The sequence below is a fragment of the Microtus ochrogaster genome, chromosome 21 (genome assembly GCF_000317375.1).
Source record: "Microtus ochrogaster isolate Prairie Vole_2 chromosome 21, MicOch1.0, whole genome shotgun sequence".
In the NCBI taxonomy this organism is placed as follows: domain Eukaryota; kingdom Metazoa; phylum Chordata; class Mammalia; order Rodentia; family Cricetidae; genus Microtus; species Microtus ochrogaster.
Window position 1 is genome coordinate 23,256,592 of NC_022022.1, and position 13,576 is coordinate 23,270,167.

The 13,576-nt window shown below is 43.0% G+C and overlaps 1 protein-coding gene across 1 annotated transcript in view; it reads right to left on the minus strand.

Annotated features, from left to right (window-relative positions):
* Positions 1–13,576, minus strand: part of Ank2 (ankyrin 2) — a 530,016-nt gene that overhangs the window by 500,421 nt on the left and 16,019 nt on the right. The gene's annotated exons all lie outside the window — the stretch shown is intronic.

Genomic DNA, 13,576 nt, shown 5'->3' on the forward strand with positions numbered 1-13,576 from the left:
AGAATCAGACACAGAACAGATCCTTTTATGGTGGAAAAACCAAAAAAAAAAAAAAAAAAAAGAAGCCAGAAGAGAGCATCCGATCCCCTAGGACTGGAGTTACAGATGATTGTGAGTGGCTGTGTGGTTACTGGGTATTCATCATATCCTGGTCCTCTAGAAGAGCAGCCAGTGCTTTTAAGCACTGAGTCATCTCTCCAGCCCCAGATTCCCAGTGAGTCTGGAAGCAAAACCATCCGCTGAGAGGGAAGACAAAGAAATGTTGCAAGTTAAAGAGAAAGGGGATGCTATCAAAGGATAAAGTATTAATCCAGAAACAGGGAAGATGCGTGGTCTAGGGTGCAGGGAACATGGTGCCTGTGTCAGCAGCACCTGTCTTACCTGCCAGCTACTAGAAATTATAAATGCCCACTCTGGGCCTCCCACGTCATGAACTTGGGAGAGGAAATCTGCTCTCTATTTAATGAGGTGAACAATGGTGTTAGAGTGAAAATTTGAGTATCGAAGCCTGCTACATGGACCAGTGGATTGTGATTGCTGGCTGTCAAATACAATGACCCTGACCCACATGTAGAAAGAGAGAAGTAACTCTGAGAGCAAATTATCCTCGGACCTCCATACACAACTCAGCATGTGCATAGACACACACACTCACATAGACACACACACATAGACACACTCACATGAACAGAGAGACACAGGGATGACAGAGAGACAGAGATTAAAAATAAAGTATAGGTGTGTTTGATATATATTTATTCAGACACAAGTTCTCAATATTACAACCCAGGCTGGCCTTGAACTTGTGATTCTTCTGCCTCATCTTCTGGGGGCCTAGGACTGCGGATTCATTTATCAATTTTTTTTTCTGTGCTAAGATCAAACGCAGAGCATGCTAAGCAACTGTGGTAACTGACCTAGCTGCATCCCCAGTCCCCATCATTTCTTTCCATCAAAATCATCCAATTGATGAGAATCCCTATTCTGAATACAAAAGCAGGTGAGATGCCCATTCCATGGTGACAACTGGCTACTAAGCCACGTTTTCTGGGGACATTTCAGCATATTTAATTATGACACTGTCTCTTACCATTTTCTTGTAACAAAGTATTCAAAGTCAGTTTTGAAAGGGATTAAGAGATAGACAGCGCTATGTTAACCCTGTGGGAAGAAAAACAGATTTGTCAGGAAGACTGGAGGAGAAAACAGAGGAAATCCCTGCCATCACCCCAACACTGCATTAAAAGGGAGAGAGGATGGCTCGGGTGTCTTTCTCCCTGAGGAATTCCTTCATTGTTTTGCTGATTGCCTCAAGATTAAAGGTTAATCATAGATTCACTGGTAGTCGGTGAGCGCCTTCCAGGTGCTGTTTGTATTGACTTGAAGTTAGCAAACAGGAAAGAGCAGCAGCGCCAGACCACACACACAGGCAGGCAGGCACACACACACACACACACACACACACACACACACACACACACCTACACAAACTTCTAAAACCAGCACAGGATTCTTTCTTCCGCGGGGTTTCTGTACTACACGTTGCCATTTTGTGAGCACTTCGTGTCCTGACAAAACGAATTTTTCCTTGCTTATTCATAGCTGAACGCTGGGCTGGTGAGATGGCTGGATGGGTAGAGCACTTGCTGCACAAGGACGGCGACGAGTTTGAGCCCTGGAATCCACATAAAGCTGACAGGAAAGAACTGGCTCCGCAAAGTTGTCTCCTGACCTCCGGACTTAGTGCTGTGCTTCAGCACACACACTAATAATTGATTTAAAGAAAAAAAAAAGTTTAACAGTGCATTTTCTCCCTCCTTTTCCCCGTCCTGTTCAGAACTTTCCTGAAGGTGCTGTGTTCTGCCAGCAGACAGCGCTTACCACTCCCACAGCACCCATGCTCATCACTGGATACGGAGACCACTTCAGTGCCTGTGTGCTCCGTCTGAACAAGCATCTTTCCCTGTGGCTCAGCTGCATCTTTTCAGTGTCTACTAGAAGTAACGGTACTAGGTGGACACTCTGTGAAACATCAATAGGGGCTGAGTGTCTGCCAGGTGAATGATGCTGCAATCCGTCATTTCTCCTGGCTAAGTGCTTGTGCAAGGCTCCAAGTCTTGAGACACTTTAACCAACAGAAGACAACACGAGTTACCTGTTCCGGCCTCCCCTTCGAGAACACTTGGGAGCTTTCATCTTGGAACAATTGGAAGTTGATCCCCACATTCATAGGTCAGCTACCTTGGAGTCACCAGGCTAGGAAAGACGCCCGAGTTATCTCCATACTAAGACCACAGGGAAGATAACAGAGAGCCACTCTGACAACAAACGCAGAGGAAGTCAGCTAAGTGGGACCTGAGTCACTACCAGGATCAAACCCCTGGCTAGTAGCTGGCGCCAAGGGACCAGTAGGATAGGGCCACCCGGCAAGTGGCCACTCCAGCTGCCTCAGCTGATGCTATCTGTAGTCCAGATGAGTTGTTCTGCTACCCTTGCATGAATTAAAGAACAACTGCCAAATGATTGCTATTATTTTAAGCCGCTAACTATTTGAATTGTTTGTTGTGCAGCGACTAATTACAGAGAAGATGATAGATAAGCAGACAGCATCTGTTTATTTGTTGACTTTTGTTTTTTGCAGGAAACCTTTGGGTAAACAACAGGTCTTTAATATCTGTGAGAGATTGGTTCCAAGATAACCGAAGGATGCCTAGACCTGCAGGTGCTCAGGTCCCTGTGTAAAAAGTGCGGCATTTGCATAGAGTCCATCTTCATGCTCTCTGATACCGGCCTACTTATATTTCAGTGCTGGGGATCAAATTCACACTCCATGTGTGACAGTGAGGCTCTTCTGCTGTAAAGCTCCCCTCAATAAGATTTAAATCATTTCCAGATTGATTATTCATCATATGGAATAAGTGAGTGTTATACTGTAGTTTACAGAACAGTGGCAAGAAAATTGAGTTTAATGCAGTTGTAATTTAAAGAAAAACTTTATTAGTAGTAGTATTACTTTATTTATCTATTTATTTATCTGTTTTTGGTTTTTTTCAAGACAGGGTTTCTCTGTGTAACAGCCCTAACTGTCCTGGAACTAGCTCTTGTAGACCAGGCTGTGGTCTCGTAGACCAAGTGTTGGGATTAAAGGCATGCACCACTACCGTCTTGCTATTATTATTATTATTATCGCATCAGTGCTTGGCCTGCATTCATGTGTATGACAAGAGGAGGTTATCAGGTTACTGGATCCAAAGTTACAGACAGTTGAGAGCCTCCATGTGGGCACTGGGTGCTGAACTCAAGTTCTTTGTGGAAAGCAACAGGCATTCTTAACTGCTGAGCCAACTCATCAGCTGCCCCACCCCAACCCTACCCCCCCACCCAGGCCTTTTTTTTTTATCTTTTGTTGTTTGGATCATCAAGTACAGAATCCACAGATTTGAGGGGACAGTTCTATGCTCAAAAATGCTGAGTGAGAGACAACAAAAACCATAGAAAAAAATGTGTACATATATTATGAAAATAAAACAGTTTGATATGTTACTTGATTAACTATTGTGAAGTATTTGCCTACTCCCTCCTCTCAGGTAAACAAAAAACCTGTTTGTTTGTTTGCTTGCTCGTTTGTTTTATGTTGTTGTTGCTTGCTTGTATTTTGGAATTTTGAAAAAGGTCTCACTATATAGCCCTAATTGGCCTGGAACTCAGAAGATCCAACTGCCCATGCACCACACAACCAACATTCATTCATTCATTCATTCATTCATTCTCGCTCTCTCTCTCTCTCTCTCTCTTTCTCTCTCTCTCTCTCTGATTCTCTGTTTCTTCCCCTACCCCTGCCAGCGTCTCTCTGTGGATCCCTGGCTAGACTGGAATTTGCTATGTACACCAGGCTGTCTTTGAACTCAGAGAAATTCATTTTGTCCTTGCTCAAAAACAAACAAAAAAGAAGAGAGAGAGAGAGAGAGAGAGAAAGAAAGAAAGAAAGAAAGAAAGAAAGAAAGAAAGAAAGAAAGAAAAACTTAGAAGACCAACACTTATGAAGCATTTTGTGTTGCGCATCATTCGGTAATATGTGCATGTGCACACACCTGGGGAGGATGAAGATTGATATCTAATCAATCACTCTGTATCTAATTTTTGGAGCCAGAGTCTCTCAATGAATCCAAGCTCACTGGTTCAAGCAGGCTGAGTAGCCAGTGAGCTGCAAGGAACCAAACCCTGGTATCCACCTCCCCAGCGCTGAAATCATAGCTCCTGGAAGCATAAATCATTTTATAGCCATGTCGAATAACAAACTCAGTTCCTCAGGCCTGTGCAGCAAGATGTCACCAACTGAGCCACTTCCCCAGGTCCTTTATGAAGTATTTTCTAGGTGGCAGTCAGTTTACAGCATTATACAGTTCTTACAATGGGGCCAATGAGTGGGCTTAGCCAGTGAAGGAGTCTGCCACCAAACCTGACAAACTGAGTTCAAGTTCCAAAACCCACAGAACAGAAGGTGAGAACTGACTCCTGAAAGTTGCCCTCTGACTTCCATACACGCCCTGTGACATGCATGTATACACATGCCTGTACACACATACACACACCAAATAAATAAATAGATAAATACATAAATAAATGTAAATAAAGTGTTCACAAGGGTTCTGTATTACACACATCCTTTCCAATTTACAGACAAGGAACTAGGAGGCATGGTAACCTGTGTTGCCAGAGGTTGAGCAAAGATAGGGGTTAACCCCAGATCACACATCTTCAGAAGACGGGATCTTTGTGTGTCTTTCTTTTCTTTTTAGACAGGGTCTCATTTATCCATTTACCCCTGGCTGGTTGGCCTTGAACTCACCATGTAGCTGAGGATGGCTCTGCACTTTTCTGATCTTCCTGACTCTACCTCCCACATGCTGCTGGGATGACAGGGCTGTGCCAGCGTAGCCAGCTTATGCAGACCTGGGTACCAAAGCCCGGGCTCATGCACGCCAGACAAGAACACTAGCATCTGAGCCGCAGCAGATTTTGGTAAGTAGAGTGACTTTGTGAGGAGAGCCTCAGCTCCCACCAACACCACAGGCTAACGCCATTTCCTTGTGATCCTTAAGGAAAGGGATGCTGGGAAGCTGGAGAGATGGCTCAGCCATTAAGAGCATTGGTTGCTCTTCCAGAGGACCTGGGTTCGATTCCCAGCACCCACATAGCAGCTCACAACTGTCTATAACTCCTGCCCCAGGGGAATCCAGTACCATTTCTGGCCTCGGTGGGCACTACACGAACATGGTGTAGACACACACACTCTCAGAATACACGTGAAATAAAAATAAAGGTTGGAAAATATTTGGAAAAAAAACAAAATGAAAGAGTTGATTTCTCATTTCTTCTTCCTTTCTACTTTTAGCAGAGCTGGCTCCAGCTAACTGACGAGACCAGCAACCTCTCCGCAACACAGCCTCCATCAGTACACAGAAATGTAATAAGTCAGCCACCAGTGGACAAGCTGTAGAAGCTGGTTCTCTCCCTTCACCATATGGAACTTGGAGACTAATCTCAGGTCATTAGACTTGACAGCAAGTACCTTTACCTGCTGAGCCATCTTACCAGCCCAAGTTTCAGTTTTAGAAGATGAAGCTTGTGAGATCAAGGTATACTGGTGAGATTATACTAACATTACCAAATTATACACTTAGAAATGACTGAGCTGGTAAATTTTTGTTGTCTTGATGTATTTTTGCCACAGCTGAAGAAAGTAAGTGTCTGAGAAGATAGCTTGGGAAATAAAATGTTGGCTGCACCAAGCATGAAGAGCCAAGTTCATCGCCCAGGCATGGGGGTGCACGCTTAGACTCCCAGCACTGGGGAGGGAGATTCCTGGTGTTCACTAGCCAGTCAGCCTAGCCTCAGTAGCAAGCTGTTTCAAAAACTAAGGCAGATGTCTTCTGGCAAACGGAACCTAAGGTTGACCTATTGCAGTTGAACACACATACACACATTCTGTCACACACACGCACAGGAACACACACACACCTGTAACATAGACACAATAAGTAAACAGAAATAAACGTGGTATCAGTGACACAGCCAGTACTTAGCTCAGTGGCTCAGAAAGATGAGGGGCTACGAGAGTAGGAAGCTTCCATGTAAGAAATAAGATTGATATCAATAGGGCTGGAGAGATGGCTCAGTGGTTAAGAGCGCCGTTTGCTCTTCCAGAGGTCCTGAGTTCAATTCCCAGCAACCACATGGTGGCTCCAAACTATCTGTAATGAGATCTGGCTCCCTCCTCTGGCGTTTGGGTATACATGAAGGCAGAAAGTTGTATACATAATAAATAAATATATCTCTAAAAAAAAGATTGATATCAATACTTGAAGATGACTGTAATCTTTGAAAAATAGATGAGAAAAAGATGAAAATGAGCAAAACCGTAGAGGTAGAAAGAGCCACAGCATGGGGAAATAGGAAGGGACACTGTTTCTTTTTCACACAAGCAAAATATGCAAAGGAAAAAAATGAAGCTTAAAGCCCCACAAGTCAAGGACTGGATTCATTGTAGAGTTATTGCCACTGCTGATCCTTCAGACCAAAGCACTGTAAGAGATTGCTCTCGGGACAGAACTCAGTTGCTTCAGTTCTAGACAGCGAGCGCATTATGATATATCATTAGTAACAACTAATAACAGTAATAATCTAATAAATGCAACAAAATCTACGACACTTCACAAATAAACAAAAATTAAACCAACTGGGCACAATGCCCAGATGGCTTCCCACACACTCCAGCAAAGTACTACAACTAAATGTGGAAGCAACTGTCTTACAATAATGGGGAGAGGAGCAGGGTGAAACAATGGGAGACACTCTTCTCTGTATCACTGTTTATTTCTGTTTTAAAATTTAGAATAGAGACTGGAGAAATGGCTCAGCGGTTAAGCACTGGCTGCTCTGCCAGAGGACCCGGGTTATATGCCCAGCTCCTACAAGGCAGCTCACATCTGTCTGTAACTCCATTTCTTGGAGACCCGATGCCCTCTTCTTTCCTCCCTGAGGCACATACGTGGTGAGCCAATACACATGCAGGCAAAATACTGACACATGTAAAATAATAAAATAAGTTTAATAATATTTAAGTCCAGGCAGTGGTGGTGCACACCTTTAATCATAGCACTGAAGAAGCAGAGGCAGATTGATTTCTGTGAGGTTGAGGCCAGCCTGGTCTATAGAGCAAGTCCCATAGCTAGGGCTATATGAAGAAATCTTGTCTCAAAAGAAGTAATAATATTTAATAATGTGGGGGCTGGAGAGATGGCTCAGAGGTTAAGAGCACTGTCTGCTCTTCCAGAGGCCCTGAGTTCAATTCCCAGCAACCACATGGTGGCTCACAACCATCTATAATGAGATCTGGTGCCCTCTTCTGGTCTGGTGGCATCCATGCAGATAGAACACTGTATCCATAATAAATAAATAAATAAAAAAAAATTTAATAATGTGAAAACATTTAATAAAACAAATTTCTTTAAAGCCCTATCAATAAAAAAAAAAGTGAGAATCCCGCATAGCATGATGAAGAAAAATTGGGACTGCCACTGGATGGGGATGACTAACTTATCTTCAATTGAAAATAAACTCCCTTAACTCAGTTCTTCACAGGGCACTTTCTCAGCAACGTCCCCTGACTGCTAGTCACTCTAAACACTGCAGAAGGAAAGGTTCCCTCAGTGCATCCAAGACAGCCACACGTGTGCCAAGGTAGCCATGCATTTGATCCAGCACAAATCATCAGCTTAGTAGATCTTTTGTACTTTATTTATTTCATGAAGCCCTTACTGGTCTGGGATTTGCTATATAGACACAGGTGGCCTCAAACTCAGAGATCACCTGCCTCTGCCTCCTGAGTGCTGGGATCAAGGCATGCACCACCATTTTAGGCTTGGTGCAGCTTTACCATGCAATTAAAAGCCAAAACAAATAAAACTTCTCTTAGTTATGGCACAATGTATAATACTGAAGACAGCATAAGATTTAGCCTGAAGCCAGGCCCGTGATAACAACACATCTTTGATCTCAGCACTCAGGAGACAGAGGCGGGCCTGGCTCACATTTCAGGCTTCTTTAGGCCAGCCAGGGTTACACGGGGAGACCCTGTCTCTAAATACATAAGTAAAGAAAAAAAACTAGGAGCTGGAGAGATGGCTCAGTGGTTAAGAGCACTGACTGCTCTTCCAGAGGTCCCGGGTTCAATTCCCAGCACCCACATGGCAGCTCAAAACTGTCTGAAGATCCAGTTGCAGGGGATCTGACACCTTCACACCAATGCACATAAAATAAAGTTAAATAAACCATAAAAAGAAAAAAAACTATAGGAGTTACATAACATATAATGTATTTTATAACTAATCTATACTGTATAACAGTTATTCTCTGAATTATATATTATTTAATTTTACATAAAGTCTATGAACATAAACTAAGTATTTATAAACATTGAAAGAAAACCCATATCATCATCTATGCATAATTCTGATAAAGAAGTTTAGGTTTAGCTGGATGTGATATAATACCCCTTTAATCCAGCAATCAGGAGGCAGAGGCAGAAAGGTTTCTCTGAGTTTGAAGCCAGCCTGGTATACAAAGTGAGTTCCAGAACATCCAGGGCTATATATACAAAGAAACCCTGTCTGGAAAAACAAAGAAACAATAATAAAAACCAACAACAACAAGGAAAAAGATGTTTAGTTTTGATTTCTGTACTTTGGAAGTTTACTTTTACAATAATAGAATTCTTAAGCAAAAATAAACAGAGAATGCATGTTCATTCCCCAGCTGCCCAGACCCAAATAATAACACAAAAACTATATTAATTGCAATATTGTTTGGCCAATGACTCAAACACATTCCTAGCTAGCCCTTATGTCTTAAATTTTACCCATTTTTATTAATCTATGTATCACCATGAGGCTGGGGCCTACCTACTGGTTCTGGCATCTTTCTCCTTCAGCAGCTACATGGCGTCTGCTTGAGCCGCCTGCCTTCTGTCTCCCAGCATTCAGTTCAGTTTTCCTGCCTAGCTTTATTCTGCCCTGCCATAGGCTGAAGCAGTTTCTTTATTAGCAACAGTAATAAAACATTTCCACAGCATACAGAGTGGAATCCCACATTAAGTAAGTTTAATTTCTGCCTCTAAAGATATAAACACAGTATTCCTTCTGTATCTTAAAATTTTTGCAATCTCTTCCTTTAGAAAAATCAAGAGAGGAGAAGGGGAAGAATAATACTGAATATAGTTTAAGAGTTCTTTTTTGAGGTGGGAAGGATAGTTCAGCAGTTAAGAGCATTGGCTGCTCTTCCAGATGACCCAGGCTCCATTCCCAGCACCCACATGGCAGCTCACAACCATGTGTAACTCCAGTTCCAGGAGAGCCAATGCTCTTTCCTGCCTTCCTGCCACACATGGAGCACAAATATGGATGTAAGCAAAACACATTTGTATAATAAAGATAAATAAATTTTTATTTTGGTTTTTTGAGATAGGGTTTCTCTACATAACAGCCTCAGCTGTTCAGGAACTCACTTTGTAAACCAGGTTGGCCTTGAACTCACAGAGATAGCTTGTCTCTGCCTCCTGAGTGCAGGGAGTAAAGGTGCGTGCCATCACTGCTTAGCAAAAATAAGTAAATCTAAACAATGTTTTCAAAGTATCAATGTATGTGAATGTCTATATTCACATGTTAATAAAGATTTTAAGATTTTTTTAAATTATAGCCATGTGGAGATGGTGCACTCCTGAGGCAGGGGCAGGCAGATTTCTGAGTTAAAGGCCAGTCTGGTCTACAAAACAAACTCTGGGAAAGCCAGGGAAGAAGCCTTGTCTCAAAACAGGAAAAAATGAAATTAAATTATGGTAAAATTAAGCTGAGGATATAGCTCAGTTGGCAGCAGGCTTGCCTAGCATGCACAGAGCCCTGGGTCCTAAACCCAGCATGGCATAAAACTGGTTGTGGTGGTACATGCCTGTAAGTAACCCTCGTCTTTTAAAAGAGGAAACAGGAGTTTAAGATCATCCCATACACCAAGTATGGTGTCAGCTTGGGTGTAAAAAGACTGACTCAAAAATAGATAAGTAAGAGGAGTAAAATAGGGCCGGGTGGTGGTGGTGCACGCCTTTAATCCCAGCATTCGGGAGGCTGAGACAGGCGGATCTCTGTGAATTCCAGGCCAGCCTGCTCTAGGAAGCAAGTTCCAGGACAGCCAGAACTGTTACACAGAGAAACCCTGCCTTGAAAAACCAAAAGTAATTAATTAATTAATAAAAATGGTAAAGTTTTTAGAAAAATAATAAAGCAGAAAGTATAAGCGAAAGGCACCGGATCTCAACCTTCTGCCTCCACATACAAATACACACGTGTGCACACATGTGCACACACACATAAATGCATGCATGCTTGCACACACATACACACCAAGCACATGCACACACACACACATACACGTGCCTACGCATGCACATGAGCGCATTTACACACAACCCATTAAATCACAATTCTCCACTCCCTCCCCTCATTAATTCCCTGGCAATTACCACTTTTCTTTCTGTCTGTTGTGACAGGGCAGGACAGAGGTTCCTCCATCTTGCATTCTTGCTGAAGCCATTTTAAGTTGAACTAGAATTGATTTCCATGATGGAGAATCCCATGGAACATTACCCAGCTCTGTTCTAGGAACTGGAAACCAAGATGTCTCAGCTAACTTAGCTCATGGGAAACTGCTTGGCTGCATAAAACCTCCCCCTGTAGCTGCCAAGGTTTTTTGTTTGTTTGTTTGTTTTTTTGGTTTTTTTTTTTTGCCTTTAAAAGCTCCCTTCTCTAAACTGTCAAGGCTACACTAGAGTCCCTGAATACCTGTGTGTAGTACCAGCTGACAGTTGGCTATAACCTGTGTCTGAGTGCTCACTTCTGAAGGACTCCCATTTTCTCTGAGCTCGCCATAGAATGTAAGGTCTATGAGTGATAAGATTTGTTTGTCATTTTGTCATTGTATATTCTCAGAATGTTTAACGGTACCACAATCACCCCCAGAATATTATAGCTTAAATATTTCTATGTTAGTATAACTATTCAAATTGAAATAGAATAGCTGCTGTAAGAATTACTATATTCACCACCTTTAACTAAATCACATAGGAGTTTTATAGTCTACAATAAAAGCCCTTCTTTTGAAATTACACTAAAAAACTTACATACGGAGCTGGTAGGATGGCTTGTTATATATAAAGATGCTTGACAGCAAGCCTGATAACCTGTTCAATTACAGGAAGGCACATGGTAGAAGCGAACTGACTCCCACAAGTTTTCCCTTCTGCCACAAGAGTACCTAACTCATAACATACACACATGTAAACACTCATACACAGAAATCAGCAAATGAATGAATATTTTTATTTTAATTTTTGTATGTCAGGTCCCACTATGTATACAAGTATGCACTAGGCGTGTGTGTGTGTGTGTTTGTGTATATCTCTGCGGAGCTCTGTTTCAGGAAAATTCACAAAGAGATACAAGTAGCTGTCATACATTGTGGAGACAGAAGAAAGGCTAAGTTAAAAGAGAAACAAAGACACCAACAAGGGATGGATCACAGCTACACGGTGGTCTTTGCCAGAGGTGACCCGATCAACCTTGAGGCAATTAGAGTATACTAAATCCAAAGCTCTTTACAAAGGCTCACACTATGTGACTGCAGAACCAGAAGATTTAATGCAATGAAATATTTTATGAGTTTACTTTTGTGTATTAAATTTGAAAGAGCTAATAATTAACATTTGATGAAAACACAGGCTAGGTACGGAAACTCCCTCTCTCGTGGTTACACTTCCCTCCAGAAGAGCCCTTTCAGAGATCTCTCTAGAGACCCTGGCTTTGGAGCTGCATGATCCCAGGTGCTTTTGACGTATCTTTTCTGTGAATGCCTGCAGTGTGACTTCCATCACACCTGCCTCTGAGTCTCTAGCTAGATGCAATCGGCCTGCCACATTCATTTCAGGACTGGCGATTGCATTGTTCCCCTCTCCTTAGAAAAACAGACATAGCTTGAGAATTACCCCCCTCCCCGCTTCCTGTTTCTCTCCTTCCAATTTGGAAGCTCACAGCCTTTCTCTCCTCACTTGCCTTAACGCTGCCTTCTTAGGGGCAGCCAACTCCCCTTGAGTCTGCTCCAGGATAATAAGAATCTATTATCTTCATCACAATGGCGCAGCCCCAGAGTTATGATGGAATTTTCCATCCTCAGTCCCACCCATTCCTCCGCATCCTGACTCCCTCTTACCTTTTGTATACCCATCCCAGAGCTTGATCTGGAAGGATGGGTTTCTGGTTTCTCTGCAGCAGGAAAGGAATAAACGGAGCCAATAGACACCTATGTGGGGGCAGTTCCTAAACACTGACACAACCGGGAGCACTTAAAAATAAAATAATGATGATGATGATGATGATGATGATGATGATGATGATGATGATGATGATGATGATGATACTAGCCTCTGTCCTCCACCAAGGACAAGTCTCCTTCAGTGCACAATAGCTTTTGTAATTCGTCCACAGAGTCTCTAGGCAACAAACACTCGAGTGATGCAGCCCACAACAAAGTGCTGGGAAATACCTTCATTTTTAAAAGTACACTACAACACCACCTATGTGCTGTTTCTATCCAGTTGCATGGGTGACTGTATTATCGGTTTAAAGATTAAACTACTCACTGAGCACCTGTGATCAGCCATCCTGTTAGGCACCCGCTGTCAAAGGGGCTTCCTATTATCCACAGCTCCTAACAGAGCAATTGAGGAAGCACACATGTGATTCCATTGAGCAGAAATGACACGATCAGACATGATTGGAGAGAAGAGGGCTTGCAAAGGGAGGGGCTAAGGGGAGTGAAATCTATTAGGAAATATGGCAATGTAGCTGCAAAAGGGATAACGTAGGCCTGAACTTGGACAGTGAAAGTGAGATTGGAAAAAAAAAAAAAGCAAGAAGGAGGATAGGCCGGGCAGTAGTGGCACATGCCTTTCATCCCAGCACATGGAAGGCAGAGTCAGATGGATCTCTGTGAGTTCGAGGCCAGCCTGGTCTACAGAGCGAGTTCCAGGACAGGCTCCACAGCTACAGAGGAACCAAGAGGGAGAGAAATCAAAGGTAATTCCAGGTTTCCTGATCAGATAGATGGCTGCCATGAGGGTACCACCCAGGATGGGGAGCAAAGACGACAGCCAGAGTGGAGTCCAGCTGGTGAGGTCTATTCAGCCAAGTTCTGTCTGCAGGACCTGATGGAGGAATACACAGATAAGAAGCCTCGGGTACAAAGAGGGGATGTCACTGAAGATACCTACTGAAGGGACAGTAGTCTGTCACGATCACAGAAGCTGCAGGAGCGGATGACTGTTCTGAGGAAAGCATAGATACACGAGAGGATATGAAGCCAAGATGAAAAGCAGAACCCGGGGCTGGAGAGATGGCTCAGTGGTTAAGAGCATTGCCTGCTCTTCCAAAGGTCCTGAGTTCAATTCCCAGCAACCACATGGTGGCTCACA